Raw genomic sequence first — 20163 nt, 5'->3', positions numbered from 1 at the left:
AGATCTCTCATCCATTTTGAGTTTATCCTTGTGTATGGTGAGAGAGAGTGGTCCAGTTTCATTCTTCTGCATGTGGATGTCCAATTTTCCCAGCACCATTTATTGAAGAGACTGTCTTTCTTCCAATGGATAGCCTTTCCTCCTTTATCGGATATTAGATGACCATACATTTCAGGGTCCACTTCTGGGTTCTCTATTCTGTTCCATTGATCTATGTGTCTGTTTTTGTGCCAGTACCACACTGTCTTGATGACCACAGCTTTGTAGTACAACCTGAAATCTGGCATTGTGATGCCCCCAGCTATGGTTTTCTTTTTTAAAATTCCCCTGGCTATTCGGGGTCTTTTTTGATTCCACACAAATCTTAAAATAATTTGTTCTAACTCTCTGAAGAAAGTCCATGGTATTTTGATAGGGATTGCATTAAACGTGTAAATTGCCCTGGGTAACATTGACATTTTTACAATATTAATTCTGCCAATCCATGAGCATGGAATATTTTTCCATCTCTTTGTGTCTTCCTCAATTTCTTTCAGAAGTGTTCTATAGTTTGTAGGGTATAGATCCTTTACCTCTTTCGTTAGGTTTATTCCTAGGTATCTTATGCTTTTGGGTGCAATTGTAAATGGGATTGACTCCTTAATTTCTCTTTCTTCAGTCTCATTGTTAGTGTATAGAAATGCCATTGATTTCTGGGCATTGATTTTGTATCCTGCCACGCTACCAAATTGCTGTATGAGTTCTAGCAATCTTGGGGTGGAGGCTTTTGGGTTTTCTATGTAGAGTATCATGTCATCGGCGAAGAGGGAGAGTTTGACTTCTTCTTTGCCAATTTGAATGCCTTTAATGTCTTTTTGTTGTCTGATTGCTGAGGCGAGGACTTCCAGAACTATGTTGAACAGCAGTGGTGAGAGTGGACATCCCTGTCTTGTTCCTGATCTTAGGGGAAAGGCTCCCAGTGCTTCCCCATTGAGAATGATATTTGCTGTGGGCTTTTCATAAGTGGCTTTTAAGATGTCAAGGAAAGTTCCCTCTATCCCAACACTCTGAAGGGTTTTGATCAGGAATGGATGCTGTATTTTGTCAAATGCTTTCTCTGCATCTAATGAGAGGATCATATGGTTCTTGGTTTTTCTCTTGCTGATATGATGAATCACATTGATTGTTTTCCGAGTGTTGAACCAGCCTTGTGTCCCAGGGATAAATCCTACTTGGTCATGGTGAATAATTTTCTTAATGTGTTGTTGGATCCTATTGGCTAGTATCTTGTTGAGAATTTTTGCATCCATGTTCATCAGGGATATTGGCCTGTAATTCTCCTTTTTGGTGGGGTCTTTGTCTGGTTTCGGAATTAAGGTGATGCTGGCCTCATAGAACGAATTTGGAAGTACTCCATCTCTTTCTATCTTTCCAAACAGCTTTAGTAGAATAGGTATGATTTCTTCTTTAAACGTCTGATAGAATTCCCCTGGGAAGCCATCTGGCCCTGGACTCTTGTGTCTTGGGAGGTTTTTGATGACTGCTTCAATATCCTCCCTGGTTATTGGCCTGTTCAGGTTTTCTATTTCTTCCTGCTCCAGTTTTGGTAGTTTGTGGCTTTCCAGGAATGCGTCCATTTCTTCTAGATTTCCTAATTTATTGGCGTACAGCTGTTCATAATATGTTTTTAAAATCGTTTGTATTTCCTTGGTGTTGGTAGTGATCTCTCCTTTCTCATTCATGATTTTATTAATTTGAGTCTTCTCTCTCTTCTTTTTAATAAGGTTGGCTAATGGTTTATCTATCTTATTAATTCTTTCAAAGAACCAACTCCTGGTTCTGTTGATCTGTTCCACAGTTCTTTTGGTCTCGATATCATTGAGTTCTGCTCGAATTTTAATTAACTGTCTTCTTCTGCTGGGGGTGGGGTCTATTTGTTGCTTTTTCTCTAGTTCCTTTATGTGTAAGGTGAGCTTTTGAATTTGAGATCTTTCCAGTTTTTGAATGGATGCTTGTATTGCGATGTATTTCCCCCTCAGGACTGCTTTTGCTGCATCCCAAAGATTTTGAACGGTTGTATCTTCATTCTCATTAGTTTCCATGAATCTTTTTAATTCTTCCTTAATTTCCTGGTTGACCTTTTCATCTTTTAGCAGGATGGTCCTTAACCTCCACGTGTTTGTGGTCCTTCCATACTTCTTGTTGTGATTAAGTTCTAATTTCAAGGCATTATGGTCTGAGAATATACAGGGGACTATCCCGATCTTTTGGTATCGGTTCAGACCCGATTTGTAACCCAGTATGTGGTCTATTCTGGAGAAAGTTCCATGTTCGTGCCTGAGTTTCAATCATTACCTATATGCCAGTGACCTCTGATCTGTAATTCCAGCTTGGATCTCTTGCGTGGTTTTCAGTCCCAACATTCTCACCACCTACTGGATATCACCTCTTAACTGTCTCATAGGTGTCCCCACATCAGCTTGTGCACTCATCCTACTACCCTCAAAATCTACTTCTCTTGCTGTTGTTACTGTCACACAGCTGTCCTCCAAATCCTATATATCATGTCTCCAAAATCTTTCATGAATCTGTCCGCTTCTCTCTGCCCTGCAGGTTCAAGTCCACACCATTTTCCCTTTGGAGTATGGCAAATACTTAAATACACATCTTGTGTCCTCCAATTCATTCTCTAAAAATTTTTCAGATTTTTTTAATATAAATTTTATCACATTACCTTCTTGCTTAAAATGCTTCAACTATTTCCCAAAACCTTCCAGATAAAATTCAAATTCCTTATTATGGACTACTTGACTGTTCCTAGTCTAGTCTGGTCCTAGAGCACCTGGATTCAGAATTATACCTCACCACTACTCATTTGCACTCAATTCTTTAGCTATGCTGTATTTCCCAGAAATTATTCTTTTAATTTTTTTTTTATTTGAGAGAAAGACAGAAAGCACAAGCAGCGGGGAGGGGCAGAGGGAGAAGCATTGTCCTGGCTCCATTCCAGGACCCTGGAATCATGACCTCAGCAGAAGGCAGATGTTTAACCGACTGAGCCACCCAGGCACTCCCCCTAAAATTACTCTTAAGTGCCTATGGTCTACTGTGTTTCCACATCATCTACATAATATCTAAAAAGTCCTTCTGTTCATCCCCTCTCCTGCCCCCTGCCACCATACACCAACACAAGCATACATATTGTCTACTTAGCTATTCTAAGTCATTTTTCAAGACCTAGCTCAAGAGTCGTTTTTGAGGACCTTCTCTGACCACCCTCTCTCCACCCTAGTCCAGGTTTGGGGTCCATCCTTCATGCTCCCGTGGCACTCTGGACTTCAGAGGCAGAAACTGTAAGTTTACTCAATATCCTTTCCTCCCTTCTTTCTAACAGAACTCCAATTCTCTTCAGTGTACAATGTGTCCAGTTAAAAATACTCATTGCCTCAGACTACTTTGAGCCAGAAGAGATCACATGACCTACGTTGGTCAATGATATGTCAGTAGCATTCTGTTGGGTGGGGCTCCTGGAAAGCTATGATTTTCCTAATAAAAATAGACTTAGCTGGCCCCGCCCTTATCATTTACCCTTTCCCTGTCTTCCTGCCCAGAACATGGTCAGAGCACCCAGAAATAGAACAATCATCTTGTATACATGAGGATGAAAGTTAGACACAGAGGATGGAAGAGCAGGAGTTAGATAGAGCCTGGTGTTGCATGGCTTCCTTGAGCATTTGGACCAGTCCTGGACTGCCTTCCCCTGGACTTCTTGTTACAAGAGAAAAATACACATTCATTGGGTTAAGCTACCATTGTTGGGTTTCTATTATATGTATTCAAACACAGTTCTGGCTAATAAACTCTCCCTTTCTCTTATCACTTATCACATTTAATAGTTTGCAATTACCTATAGTCTGAGTCCACCAGCAACTAAGATTCATAAACACATGGCTCTTTTTATCAGACTCCTCTTTTGCCTTATCTCTCATCCTCTTGGCCCACTTTTTAGTCCAGCTTTGGCCATGGCAACTAGCAGATGAAAACTGACAGCACATTCTCTTCACTTTCTATTGGTGGAAGGGGATTTCTTTGCCTCTGCTAGACGACTCCAAGAGTCACTCAACCATTCTGATTCTTACATAAACTTAGAAGTGGAGAGAGTTAACACCCTCAGAGATGATCCTTATTCAAGGGATTGAATATTGCCCACTTCCATAATTCAAAGGGGCAATGTTGAGGGGCCCCCTTATGGTTCTTGGGAGGCCCTAGAGGGACTGGACCCTAATTGTTCACGGTAATAAGCCAGCTTGGGAACACTGAATTTCTTTATCTTATTATTTCCAGTTTCCATTCTCATTTATTTCCCAAACTAAAGCTTCCTACCAAGCCTTTGTCAGTCTCTGCTCTTAGAGGGAACACGAGCTAAGACAGCTGTGACTTTGTATCTTATCAACCCCTAGTGTGGTGTCCAGCTCTATTTTTCAGTGAAATATTTGTTCATTGATGCATAACTGAATGAACTTCTTTTGCAATTATAGCTCTTTGTGAAAATTGCTTTTGATTTCATTAAAACACTATAATCATTTGAAATGTTAGGGGTAGAGTTTAATGGCTGCTAACTTCTACATAAAATACGAGCCACAGGGGCACCTGGGTGGCTCAGTGGTTGTGTGTCTGCCTTAGGCTCAGGTCATGATCCCGCAGCCCTGGGATCTACTCCTGCATCGGGCTCCCTCGGGGAGCCTTCTTCTCCCCCTGCCTCTCTCTGTGTGTCTCTCAGGAGTAAATAAAATCTTCAAAAAATAAAATAAAACAAAACAAAACAAAATACTAGCCACAGAGGAGAGAGAGAAACATAACAGCAAAATCTACCCAGATTTCAACCAGTGAGGTTTCACAACTTATTATGATCAACCAGGTGGGAATCCCTGAATTACTGATATTATTGTCCTAAACACAATGACTCTTACTCTCTAAGCCTTGGCCTATTGATAATTTGAACATTTAAGCAGATAAAAATCTTAAAATATCACCAAAATAAAGAGATTTATTTAGGAAATCAGCAATAGCCATGACTATACAATCATGTTTTCCCAAACAATGTGACCCCAGTCCCAAAATAAATCTTCAAATCTGAAACAGCTATAATATATGCCAACCAGTCGTTTTACATTATCATACAATCAAAAGAAAAGTAACTCGTTTTTAGGATAATAAAAAATGTTAGGAATAAAGCATTATTAGAAAATACTGAGCAGCATTCTATTACCATGAGCTTTGTTTTTAGATCAATGATTTAATAAAGATTCATGTGTCCCCTTCTATTTATTTTTAAAAAGAGATAAAAACCTACCACAGTAAAATGCCCCTGGGTCTATGCACAGTCCCTTAGAATAAAAAAATATATATATTATCAAAGGATGGCTATAGCCTCAGCTCATCCAAAGAGCTCCTCCTACTGTTTTTTCAGAATATAAAAGGCATCCGAAGAGAAGAGCTTTCACTGAAGAACCAGAGCATGACCAGGAGTAGGAAGCAAGAGAGCTAACACTTCCAAGTCAGAGCTGGGTCTCCGATGCCCTGAGCAAGATGAGCCAAAGGCCACACTCTGACACCAAAGGGCTCCCCGAGATTCTCAGGGCTCTCCTTCCCCATAAACTGCCTTGGCCAGGAACTGTGCTTACTTGCAACTTTGCAGGGGCTTTCTGGCAATAATAGCTTAAGTCACAAACTTCAACTCTATTCAGATAGTAGCTTGGAATATAGTGGGAGAGAATTTTTGAGTAAGGAATTGCTTCTCCTTGTCTTTAAACACTCCTTCAAGGGCAATTTCTTTACACACAAACCATCTTGAAGAGGAAACCAAAGGTTCACCTAGGGCATAAAGAAATTTTTTTTCAATGGGTGGTTAGTAATAGTTTCTAACTTAAATTAGAATTATTTTTTAATTAATTTTTAACTAATTTTTAATTACTTAAGTAATCTCAGATACTTTTGGTGAATGGGCAATAGATTTTGTTTTTCAATCCATAGACGTGACACACCTGAGCCATGAAGAGTAAACTATAAATGTGGCAAATAATAAAAGCTGGAAGGCTACACACCAAACTTAATATTGCTATATGTGAGGAAGTGATGAACTGGGGAAAGAGTGGGGAATTTTTTTCTTCTTACTTGATATAATTCTTCACTGTTTGGATCTTTTTTTTTTTCTTTTTAAGATTTTATTTTTAAATAGTTTCTATACTGCATGGGGCTCAAACTTACAACCCCAAGATCAAGAGTTGCACACTCTACCAACTGAGCCAGCCAGGCATCCCTGTTGTTTGGACCTTTTACAAGAAGAATGCTTTTATGTGTAACTTCTGAATTTTTGTTTTGGTTTGGTTTTTTTGTTTGTTTGCTTGTTTGTTTACTTCTGAATTTGTAAAGGATTTGTTTGTTTGTTTGTTTGTTTGTTTGTGAGAGAATGAAAGCATGGGGAGCGGGTGTCAGTGGGGCAGAGGGAGAAGCAGACTATACGGGGCTCAATCCCAGGACTCTGAGATCATGACCTGAGCCACCCAGGCTCCCCAGAAGTTTTGTTTTTTTTTTAAGATCATCCTCAATAATATTATCTGTGGTCTACTTAGACATTTAGGCAATAACCCATGTTCTCTGTTTGGTCACTTTGTTCAGTCATTCCGCACTAGTTCCCTTAGGGCACCAACCCCCAAATAAAGCACTACAGGAGCTTCAAAGACCATTCTTGCAATTACAGACATTGTGGAGTGCTGGTTACATGCCAGGAACTGTCCCAGAATTTTATCAGAACTATTTAATCTTCACCCAAATTTGTCAGTACTAGGATTACACCCATTCTTCAATGAGGAAACAAGGCACAGAGAGATTAAGATGGGATGAGCACTGGGTGTTATGCTATATGTTGGCAAATTGAACTCCAATAAAAAATAAATTTAAAAATATGTATATAAGAGCTCCCTCCAGTGCCTTGAACATGCCAAGTTTGCTATTGCCTCAGGGCCTTTGCACTTGCTGTTTCCAGTGCTAGGGATGCTCTTCTCCCTTATTTCTTATAACTGACTCCATCTTGTTAAATAACACCCCCTCAGAGAGGCCTTTTCTTTCTTACCTACACCCCTCATTCTCAACCACATTACCTAGTTTATCTTCTTCATAGACTTTAGGTAAACTTTGTTGTCTTTATTCCCGCTGGATAGTAAGCTCTAAAAGAGCTAGGACTTCATCCATCATATTCACCATATCCTAGTGCCCAAAATGATCCCTAGCACAAAATAGGTGCTCAAGAAGTATTTGTCAAAGAAACAAATACAGGTACAGGAAAAAGATTTTTGGTTAACTGAATCTAGTGATGATATTATCCCACCACTAGAGTTACAGGTGTTAAAAACTTCTCTTAGACAAGTGATTACAGAGTCCTGAATCACTCAAGTTGCCCTTAACAAGTTTACATCAGATTTGTGACTTACTAGTGGTGCTGGAAGAGATTGCAGTCATTAACCCTCAGGTTCAATTATTTTTGTTTTGCAACCTCAATTTCTTAATGTAGGGAATTTTAATGTCTATAGATGAACTGACCTGTATCTTCCTGGCACAGTGTACTTATATGAAACAAAGAGATATCAAGGCAGAAAGCCTGAAAATGGGGCCAATTTGGATCAAGACACAAATTATTCTATTTATATTGTCAGATATGTGCCTCGTTCCCCTAGGAAACTATCCAGAGTAGTAATGTCATGAGCCACTTTTATATAAAAAACACCCATGTGGACATTCTCTGCAATTCCTAGTGAGTTCATAGTTCCATTGCAAGCACGTTTCCAGAAATGTCCACTATTTTTCAATATTAAAGTAAATCTCATAAGGAGGATAAGGATTAGGTGTTGTCAGTATAAAGAGAAAATAATCATTCTTAATCATGACTGCATTATGTGAAAAAAATGACTTCCTTTCATTGGATTTTGGTTTAAACTGTTGTACTGAAATTGGCTTCTGAAAAGTTGTCTCAGGTAACTTATTTACAGTCATGATGTGGAAAAACACAATTTGCCACCAGTACCCTATTATTTCTACACTGCTCGGTTATTTGTGACCTGAATAAATAAGGTCTGCTGATTTAATAGGATGAGAAGACTGCAAAGATATGTAGAAGCAAAGATAAAACCTCTTGTCTATTCTCTCCAAGTAGATGAACTTGGTTAGAGGGAGGTCATGACAGTCAGAGGTCATAGGTTATGATAGTTCCCAAAGCAGGGCTGTGTGCCCAGAGCCCTGCTTCAAAGGGATACAGAGGGTGAAGTCAGGGGACTGACTTACATAAGGTGACTCGGGAGGAAAAATCTATTTTTTAGTCTAGGCATCTGAATGCCTCAGAAAAATATATTTCAAGATGGAATTATCTGGATTATATTTCATCATTTTTACATTTCCTTTTGCATATCTAATCACAACTGAATGTTTCATTTCCAACTCCTCTATTAGTGGTACAACTCTGAATTAATTTCATTTTCCCTGTTGGTAGCCTGCTCCTTTGCTTGATAAGGCTTTAACAGATTCTTAGAAAAGGGTGCCAGACTCAGGTGAAATACCACATCTCTAGAGAAGAAACACTATGGATTACTCTGGCTTAGTGAGAGCTTCCCAGCCACCGAAATTACTGAAAAGCACATGCAATTCTTCATTCTTCAAACTCCAAATCCTTTGATGGATCCCCTGATACAGATACCCACATCCTTCATTTGCTTTCGTTCGTCTAACAAATGACATGAAGATATGATGCACTGATTGAGGTGAAATTGAGTGTGTGTGTGTGTGTGCACTTGCGTGTGAAAAGGAAAACATCTGTTTTCCCAGGGTGTGTCAAAGATGTATGACTCTTAATGACTTCTATCTAGGATTTACTCATAATCAAATGTTGAAATTTCTCATCTTCCGAGCATCTGAGCCATGCTAAATTAATGGAAGAAAAAGGTAATTGTTCACTAGGGGAAGAAAACAGAATGCCACATTAAGAAATCATTGGGAACTCTGTTATCCGCTAACACCACCCTACCCTAAAAATTGGAAGAATGAGATCACAGGAATTAAAGTTACATCCCCATCCAAACTAACAGCATTTTTACTCCCTAACTGAATTGTAGAGTCTTCTATGATAAGGTCTGTGGCATACCTCTGGATCCTAACTCAATGCCCTACAGACAGGAGCTGAATACATTTGGAGAAGATGATGAGAATAATGAACCAATTTCCTTAATTCCTACTATGAAATATATTCCTTATATGTAGTCATCAGACCCATGTTTCTCAAAACATGTTCCACAAAAGGTACAGCATGTCTTGCAATATTAAGGGTGTTCTATTAAAGATAGAGGGAGAAAAGGCTCATTAGCCAATCAAGATTAAGAAACCTGAGTTGTACAAAGCTAAATGCTTCACTGCCACAGAATTTCTTAAGAAGCTTTAGAACATCTTCGTGTATTGTGAAACTCTAAAAGACGATTAAGGTTTGCAACATTTCCAAAAATTATTTCATAAGGAAAACTGAAGAAACTTTGAAAGGCACCAGTGTCTTTCAGAACCAAGTTTGGGAAACGCTGCATTAGACGAATGTTAAATGAATACACTGTTTGCAAGAATAGTATCCATAGACATGTGTCCTTTCCCACAGCTTCAGTGTTTTTGTTTTGTTTTGTTTTTATCTGTAAACAGATGAAAATAATACCTACCTCACAGAGTTGTCATGAAATCAAAATGAAATCAAACATGTGAGCTGCCAAAAATCACAACGCAGACCCACAATGAATGCTCCTTCTCTGTCTGTATAGCAGTTTTGTGGCGAAAATAAAATTATTACAAATTTAACTAACCTAACACACTTTTGAGGACAGAACTATGGTACATGACACTCCATTCTCTGGTTTAGGAGTCAAGGCAGACCTGCCATGGCCATCTCCCACCCAAATGGGATCTTTGCTTCCTTCACCTGGTAAAGCTCCACCAGCCAGCACCTTGGCTAATTAGACCTCTGATCATTCCCACAGTCACACATACTCGCATACCAAGCATTCAAGCTTAACCCAGAAGCACAGTGCTTCCAATTCCCAAAATAGGCTAAAAAATACATTTCTTAGCCAAGGATCTTGGACAAAAGAAATGGATCATTTATGGCAATGCGAGTGCGCAACAGCACACTGGCACTCTGTTTAGTTTCTGATCTGCTTTAGCAACACTGCATGGTGAGGTCGACTATAATAAATATTTCAATAAAATCTAAGTTGCACAAAGCATTGCAAACAGGAGTCTTTTGTGACTCAAAATTTATCAGTGATACATTGGCACCCTCTGCTGGCGAGATTTTCCAATAGCTCAGATTGTTCAATACCATCTTTTCCTTTCCCTTTTTTTGTTGTTTGTTTTCTGTCTTCTTTTAAGAACATGCAGCACTTTGCTTTGGTTCCAATTTTTTACACATAAATTAGTAAAAATCAACAATAGAATGGTAATCAGAATGCACATAATTGTGCTTCAATCATCACCTCAAAGAGGTATTCTGGTCAAAAAAAAAATTTCCTATTGAGCTATATCATCAGGGCATATATTACTGCTGTGTAAATTGTAAAATATTTCATAAAAGGCATTTTGCATAGGCATTCTGCTAGCATAGATATAGGTTCCAATTTTTACTAATTATAGATATGATTTACTCCACATTTTACAAGGCCTATTTCTGACAGTTGCCAGATTTGACAAATAAAAGTATGTCCCATGCACTAGCATAGGATATACTCATACTAAATACTCAATACAAAAAAAAAATTACTAAATTCTTGAGCAAAAAAGCATCCACTGTTAATCTGAAATTCAAATGTAACTGGGTTTTCTATATTTTATCTGGCAAACTTACCTATTTTTACATGCACTCTGAATTTTTTTTTCACTCTGAATTTTATAATTGAAATTCTTTTCTCTTGTAATAATCAGAGTTTGCCCTACCAAAATAATGAATAAAAGCAAGACATCTCTTTCTCTGTTTTCTATTTCTTCCCTCACATTTTGTGAGACACCAGATAGGTTTTAATATATCAAAGCTTAAAGTAAGACTGAATTAGCTGGGTGAGCTAGGCATGAGATTAAAAAACTTTTTTTTTCTTTAAAAAAAAAAGTTGTTTAGGGATGCCTGGGTGGCTCAGCAGTTGAGCGTCTGCTCAGGGCATGATCCTGGAGTTCCGGGATCGAGTCCCACATCAGTCTCCCTGCATGGAGTCTGCTTCTCCCTCTACCTGTGTCTCTGCCTCTCTCTGTGTGTCTCTCATAAATAAGTAAATAAAATCTTAAAAATCATTAAAAAGAAGTTATTTAATTAATGAATGGATTGAATGAGAGAAATCCTGAGTTCCCAGGCTTCCTTTCAGCAGCAACAGAGATACTACATAAAATATATTTTAAGGTTTGTTTGTTTCATTCTTAGAATGGTAAATTTGAAAATAAGGGCACCTAGATGCATCATGCTTTTAAGACGGTGAATCTCAATCAAGCCGGCAGAGTGGAGTTGAGTCTCCTGCGGAAGTTTTAAAACTCAAGGATCCCCAGGCTCCACCTGCAGGCCAATTAAATCGGAATCCCTGAGGTTGGAATTCCAAGGAACCTGACGACTTAAAAGCAGCCCAGAAAAAAAAAAAAAAAAAGCAGCCCAGGCAATTTTAATATGCAGCCAGGGTGGCCAACCACTGTCCTGAGGCCATCAAGTCCCTTTGGGGAATGCTTCTTGCTTTTGATGGGCCTGTGAATCAATACAGGTTGACTCAGTAGAATGTGGGATTTCTAACTAGCTCTCAGCCAGGCAAGGGACCACACTTTGAGGAGCAAGATTTTGTGAGAGGCCAGAAAAGAAAAGGCAATTTGTTTCAATATGGAGTCATGACGTCTGTTTGAATTGAAAATGCGGATTACTAACAACCAGATTACTATAATGCTAACTGCCACAGAAATGAAGGAGGGGTGGGACAGTGAAAGAAAACTTCTCTTAACAGCTCTGCAGTGGGTGACTGTCGTCTTCTGTTATGTTACAGTTTAATGTCACAGCATCCTTCACAGGCCAAAAGGAGTTAACATTTGCTCCCTGGCCACTTATTCAGAAACCATATGAGATTTGCATTAGATCATTTTATATGCATCATCTCAAACATGCAGCAATGCAAAGCATACACACGTAGAAAGTCTTGGAATTTAGTTCATAGTTCATTTCCATTGGACCTTTTTTAACCATTTTAGTCTGTCGGAGCTTAAAGCAGCAAGATGCAGATTGTGCAACCAACCATGTGAAGCTGATCAAATCAACCCTTGAAAGTGTAATTGGTAAATCTCCTCATGTGCTTTTGAAAAATTAATCAAGACAGGTTTGGTGAACCTTCGCTGAGAGAGTCTCTTTAGGACAAATGACTTGGCTCTCAATGTATTGTCATAAAGGAAGACTCCAGCTGCGAATCCCAAGGTGACCCATTTATCTCGCTTGGATGGAGCATAATGACTTCTTAAGCACTGCAAATAATTCTGCTGGTTTAAAATCAATTTGGTTAATACAATTAAATGAAACTATTTGATCCTTCAGGTTCAAAAACCATCTATTTGACTCAGACCTTAATATTTTAATATGGAAACAGCCACCATAATCTTTCAATGCCTTCTAATAATGTTCTATAGGGATATGTTGTAGAAAGCAGCGCACAGAGTGTTGTCTTTAAAATCTCTCCCAAATTAGTCATGAGAATCGAATCGGTATTAAAATATTTATTCCTCAAGCACTCTAAAGCAATCAAAGCTAATGCCTATCTAAGGCCTTTTGCATGTGTTCACCAGGGAAAGCAGAGGAGCTACAAATGGTGCCCCAGGTTCCACTAGATGGTCAAGCTCCCCATCCCACCATCGTCAAAGCTACGAGGCCTACTTGGAGCACACAGGGATGGTCAATGAGATTTTCAGTTCTCATTTTAACGACTCGGTTGATGGTATGTAACACAGGTGACCACTCCGCCTCTTGGAACTCTCTTCTGTTTTTCTTATAGGACACCCTTCCTTCTCGTCTCTCTGACCACAGTTGTTCCATCTCCTTTCTCTGACAAAACCTTAAATGCTGGTATTCCTCAGTTTCTTATCCTCTGCCCCTTTCCTTTCCATTTACTTATCCCCCCTCTCTTTATGGCTTCAACTATCACTCATAACTCCATCTGTAACTCCAGACCTCCAAGGCTGAGACCCATCCATGCTGTTCAATAGGGGAGCTACTAGTTACAAGTGGCTAATAAACATAATTAAAATTAAATAAAATTTCAACTTCCATTCCTCAGTCATACTAGCCACATTTCAATACTCAACCACGTATGTCTAGCGTACACCATATCAGGTGGTTCAGATAAAGAATATATCCATCTTCACAGAGAGTTCTATTGGACAGTGATACCTAGATGACAACAGCCAGTGATACAAGTGCCAGGCTCTCTGCAGGTCTGTCATAGGTAAAATAATTTAATCCTCACAGTGAACTTCTGAGGTACATACATTAGTCAACATTACAGAGACAGGAAGTAGAATGTTGGTTGCAGGGGGTGGTCAGGAAGTGGAGATTGAGGAGTTATTGTGAGTTATAATGAGTCTAGTGTTTCAGTTCTGCAGGATGAATATAGTTCTGGAGATGGAGGGTGGTGTTGTTGGCACAACAGTACAAATGTACTGAATGCCCCTGAACCGTATGCTTAAAATGGTTAAGATGGGGAATTTTATGTGTATGGTGGCACAATAAGAACAAACAGTACAGATACGGTATGCACTGCAGGAAATGGGTATTGAGGTTCCTCACTATCACAGATAACTTGCGCCAGCACTAAGACTACTCAAAGAGAATCCAATTAAAATGGGAACTTTTAGGACACAGTTAAAAGGGGGTACACCTGGGTGGCTCAGTCCATTAAGCATCTGCCTTCTCATGTCAGGTCATGATCCCAGGGTCCTGGTATCATGCCAGGGCACCCTGCTGGGTGGGGAGTCTGCTTCTCCCTCTCTCTCTGACCCTCCCACCAGTTGTGCGCTCGCTCGCTCTCGTTCTCACTCTCTCGCTCTTGCTCTCACTCTCACTTTCAAGTAAATAAAGAAAATCTTAAAAAAAAAAAAAAAAAAGATGTGCCTGGAACTACAGCTTGAAAAGTGAAACTAATTTGATGGAAATAAATTTATCATATATTTAGCAAAATCCAGATTAACACTGCCAACTATTTGTTCAAACTCAGAACAAACACTCTTTGGTTATTTGATATAACAATTTTGAAAAAATTATGAAGAATAACAGTAAGTGAATGGGGTTTTTGGTTCTTAGAGTCCACACATATGTGAGATCATACAGTATTTGTCTTTCTTGGTCTGATTTATTTCACTTAGTGTAATGCCCTCTGGGTGCATATGTGTTGTCACAAATGGCAAGATTTCACTCTTTTTTATGGCTGAGTAATATTCATATATGTGTGTATGTATATATATATATATATATATATATATGTATATATACATTCAGTACCCACATGCACACACACGCACACACACACATTTTCCCGATATATACGGATTTACATTCCCACCAACAGTGCCTAATGTTTCCCTACCCTCCACATCCTAACACTTGTTATTTCTGACTTCTTTGATAATAGCCATTCTCCCCGGTAGGAAGTGGACACCTCATTGTAGTTTTGATTTGCTTTGCCCTGATGATGAGCGATATCAAGCATCTTTTCAGGTACCTATTTGCCATGTGTATAGCTTCTTTGGAAAAATATCTACTCAGATCTTCTGCCTATTTTAAAATTTTTAATCTGATTGTGGGGTTTTTTTGCTGTTGAGTTATAGGAGTTCTTTATATATTTTAAATGTTAACCTTATATTTTGTTTTCTCTCAGGTTGCTTTTTTACATTGTTGATGGTTTCTTTTTACTTTGATGTGCATCGTATTTTTGAGCCCTTTTTTTTTAAGATTTTATTTATTTATTCATGAGAGACACAGAGAGAGAGAGAGAGAGAGAGAGGAAGAAGCAGGCTCCATGCAGGGACCCCGATGCAGGACTCGATCCCCGGGCCCTGGGATGACGCCCTGAGCCAAAGGCAGACCTTCAGGCGCTGAGCCACCCAGGCGTCCCTTTTTGAACCTTATAAATCTCATACGTGAAAATATAGTTTCATAGTTTACACATGTCTTATTATGAACAAGGTCATGTAAGGCTTATGTTTTAAGAGGCACTCATTTGTATTTTCTATTCATGTCATTTGCTCACTTTCCTCTTGAGTTGGTTTTTTATATAAATGCAAAAAATTTATAGTCATCATTTTATTGTGACTGATATCAAATCTTTGTGATATATTGTTGAAAATATGATCTTTTATTTAACTTTATTTTTTGAAGATTTTTTAAATGCCATTAAGGATATCAATATTATTTTTTATGGTTTCATGATTTTTGTGTTGCCTTCGGCTCTCCCATGCTAAGATAATAAAAAAATTTTCCCATGTCCTGGTATTTTTATGGCTTTCTTTTCTATTAACATCTTCAATATCTCAGGATTTATTTTGGTATAGGAATGATATAGGGATTTAACTCAATTTTTTTCAGATATCTCCAGTTTTCCCCAGACCATTTACAGAATATTTCATTCTTTCCCGCTGTTTACCTTTTTGATTTGGTACTCAGGTCACATAGCTTCTCCTCTCCCTGGGAACTGGGTGCAAGTTTCCTTGGTGACCAGGCACATTGTTCAACATTATCCCTTTCTGTAGACCTTCTCCCATCACCCCTGCTCTATTCTAAGGCCTTCACACAAAAGATCTCCTCTTGTCTGGAAGTCTCCTTCCTCAACCCTTGCTACCCCTCCTCACCCTCAGGCCTCAGTTATATGTCACTTTCTCTGAGCTGGGTGCCATCTTACATATTCCCAAATCACCCCATATTTTTTCCTTTTGGATCGCCCCCAGTGATAAGAGTCCAATCCGTGTTGGTCACTTCAGCGTTCCTACTACCTGCATCAGTACATAATAAACAGTGAATACTTGATAAATATTTACTGAATGAGTGCAATGTTTATTTTTCCCCAGATTGACTCTCTTCCTCATGCAGTGGTTACAGAATGAGGGGCAGCTGTGGTTCCCTCAGTGAGCCCTGAGTCCAGCACTGTGACTCTTCTGAGGCTTCTCAGGGCCTGGTGCTGGTAAGTGGCCACTCTAGCAGCCTGCCTGGCCCCTCTGGGCATGTCTGGCTTTGACCCTACAGATCAGATACGGAGGGTGCGTATAGCTTTGGCCTTTGCACTAGGGCTCTGTGACTCACTAATTCTCAGAAAAAGAAGCATATAGCAGGGGACAAGGCTCAGTTTGAACTTTTTCCCTTTTATTTTACTACCTTGGATGTGAAGCAATATGAATGCAGTTAGACTCAGAGAAGCTGCCACTGACCACTTAGAAGGTTGCATGATTTTTTTTTTCCTTTTAACTTAGCGTTAGTACCTGTTAAATGAACACTATTGTCCTTATAAAATCCCAGATATTCTACTGGGTGATTTCTGTAGAACCAAATCCTGCTGTTTGAGATTCTAACACTCACGTTGTAAAAGTTAGAAGTAGAAATTCACAGGGAAGAAAAAGAAGAGAAAAGTACAGGTTATTAGCAGAATGCTTGGCTTTTGCTTCTCAAATATTTTAAATTCAGAAAAAAGTTTAAAAATTCAAGTGCAACATTATCATCAACATAAATTAACATTTAATTAATTATGCACTCAGGGTATTGCTCTGAAGTAGGTTTAATTAGCAAATAACTAGGATTTGGTAATATGTTGGCTGGATATCTCTATCCCCTTGAGAAGGGGAGGTTGATTCGTTGAAATAGCGTGGTCTGACTGCTGCAGACTAAGATTATCCTGTTCCATTCTTGTCTGCCCTTCCTTCTCTCTCCCAAGGGCAGAAAGGAACAAAACAATGGTTTCCTAATTGTTTAGCATTCAATTTTCTGCTCAGCAAAGACTGTGTGGTTACACCAGTTCTCATATAATTTCTTTTAAAAGAAAGTTTATTGCCTTTAGAATTCAGTGCATACTAATCTTTAACTCATTTCTCCCTTAAAAAAAAAAAAAGACGTTATTGTGGAAAATTTTCAACAATTACTAAGTACAACAGAATAGTATAATGAATATCCTTGGACCCATCACTCGGGTTTAATGATTATCAACACTCTGCCATTTTCTTTCACCTATACCTCCGCTGACTCTCCACCTGCCCAAATATTAACTGTACAGCTTTGGCAATGGGTGTGTCTATGTAGCCCACATCAAAATGAAAATATAGGACATTTCCACCACCCCAGAAAATTACTTCCATTTCCCCATTAATTCTTTGTCCTCTCCCCAAACCTCCAGGCAACCACAGTTCCGACGTTTTTTTTCAAAAACATATTAGTTTTTGGCCATTCTATAATTTCATATGCACAAAACCATCAAATATGTACTGTTTTGTATCTTATGCTTCTTTTAATTAGCAAAATGTCTGTGAGCTCCATTCATCTTATTACATGTATCAGTAATACATTCCTTTCTATCGCTGAGAAGCGCAATGATGTGAATATATCACAATTTTCTTACTCATTCTGTGAGAGACAGTTGTTTCCTTTTTTTAGGTATTATAAATAAGGCTGCTAACATTCTTGTGCAAAACTATTTGTGGATTTGTTTGCATTTCTCTTAAGTAAAATATTTAGCATGAAATAGGAGAGTCAAAGGATAGGTATATATTTAACTTTATTTAAAACTGCTAAGCCTTTTTCCAAAGTGATTGTACTATTTTCCATTCCTACCAGTAGTATATCAAAGTTCCATTTGCTTTGTATCCTAACAAATATTGTTAAATTTTTGCTTCCCTAGAGGGTGTGTAGTGGTTTCTCTCTGTGGTTTTAATTTCCATTTATTTTGTGATGACTAATGATATTAGACATTTTTCACATATTTTTTGGCCAATTATGTATCTTCCTTTGTAAAGTGTTCAAATTTTTTGTCTTCTTTTTATTTGGTTATCTTTTTATCATTGAATTATAGAAAGGCTTTATATTTTCATGTGAGAGTCCTTGTCAGACAAATGAATATTTTCTTCCAGTATGATGTCTGCCTATTTATTTTCTTAATATTTTCAGTGGGCAAAAGTCTTTAATTTTGAATGAAGTCTAATTTAGCAAGTAGGAACACTTTATGGTTTTTAGTTCCTGTATCTTTAACCCAGTTTGATTCAATTTGAGTTAATTTTTGCTTATAGTGTTAGATAAAGGTCCAATCATTAGTTTGCATGTGGATATCTAGTTTTCCCAAAAGCACCTACAGGTCATCTTTGCCCCATTATATGGTCTTGGCACCCTTGTCAAAAATCGTTTGAGCATATACCTAAGAGTTTGTTTCTGGGGTCCTTATTCTATCCCATTAGTCTATAAGACCTCAGTTTGGTTTGTTTTTTCCGATATTGTTTTGGCTATTCAGATTCCCTTGAAATTCTATATGCATTTTAAGATAGGGTTTTCTACATCTTGAAAAAAGAATCTTTTTAGACATTGCACTAAAGCTGTATATTGCTTTGGTTAGCATTGACATCTCAACAATATTAAGTTCTTCCAATCAGTGAATCTGGGATGTGCTTCCATTTTTTTTTACTTTTTTTTTACATTTTTTTTATTTCAATCCAATTTGCCAACATATAGTGTAACACTCAGTGCTCATCCCATCAAGTGCCCTCCTCAGTGCCTGTCACCCAGTTACCCCAACCCCCCACCCACCTCCCCATGCTTTCATTTAGTTAGGTCCTCTTTAGTATCTTTCAGCAATGATTTGTTGTTTTCATTATACAAGTCTTACCTGCTCCGGTAAGTCAATTCCTGACTATTTTATTCTTTTTGATACTATTGTAAATGGAATTATTTCTTTAAATTTCCTTTTCAGATTGCTCACTCTTAGTGTATTGAAATGCATCTGAATTTTTAGAAGGTTTTATTTACTCACAAGAGACACAGAGAGAGAAGCAGAGACACAGGCAGAGGGAGAAGCAGGCCCCATGCAGGGAACCCGATGTGGGACTCGATCCCAGGACCCCAGGATCACGACCTAAGCCAAAGGCAGATGCTCAACCGCTGAGCCACCCAGATGACCCGAAAAGCACCTGACTTTTATGTGCCGACTTGATAGCCTACTACTTTAATGAATTTGCATATTACTTCTAATAGTATGTGTGCGTGCATGTGTGTATGTGTAATCTTGAGGGTTTTTATATTCAAAATCATACCATCTGCAAACAAAGATAATTTTATTTCTTCTTTCCAGTTTGGATGTCTTTTCTTTCTTTTTCTTGCCTATTGCTCTGGTGAGGACTGCCAGTAATATGTTAAATAGAAGTGGGAAAAACAAGCAAGCATCCTGCCTTCCTTGTTCCTGACTGTAAGAGAAGAGTGTTCAGTCTTTCACTATTGAGTATGATGGTCACTGTGGGCTTTCCATATATGGCTTTTATTATGATGAGGTAGTTTTGTTCTATTCCTAGTTTGTTGAATGTTTTTATCCTGAAAGGGTGGTGAATTTTGTCAAATGCTCTCTCTGCATCAATTGAGATGACCATGTGGGCTTTTTCCCTTTATTTTGTTGATTTGGTGTATTACATTGATCAATTTTCACCTGTTAGACTATCCTGGCATTCCAGGACCAAATCCCATCTGGTCATGGTATGTGTTCCTTTTAATATGCTGCTGAATTCAGTTTGCTAGTATTTTTCTGAAGATCTTTTCATCGATGCTCATAAGGGATTTTGGTCTATATTTCTCTTTTATTATAATGTCTTTGTCTGGCTTTGGTATCAGGATAATTCTGCCTCAGAATAAGTTGGGGAGTATACTCTCCTCTCAAATTTTTTTGGACAAGTTTGAGAAGTATTGGTATTAGCTCTTCTTTAAATGTTTGATGGAATTCACTAGAGAAGTCAACAGGTCCAGGGTTTTACTTTGAAGATTTTTTTTAAGATTTTATTTATTTATTTATTTATTTATTTATTTATTTATTTGAGAGAGAGTGCATGCAGTAGAGAAAGCATGAGTGGGGGGTGGGATTCAGGGAGCAG

Source organism: Vulpes vulpes, chromosome 16 (genome assembly GCF_048418805.1).
Source record: "Vulpes vulpes isolate BD-2025 chromosome 16, VulVul3, whole genome shotgun sequence".
In the NCBI taxonomy this organism is placed as follows: Eukaryota; Metazoa; Chordata; class Mammalia; order Carnivora; family Canidae; genus Vulpes; species Vulpes vulpes.
The sequence above is the reverse complement of the archived record's forward strand: the minus strand, read 5'-3'. Positions refer to the sequence as shown.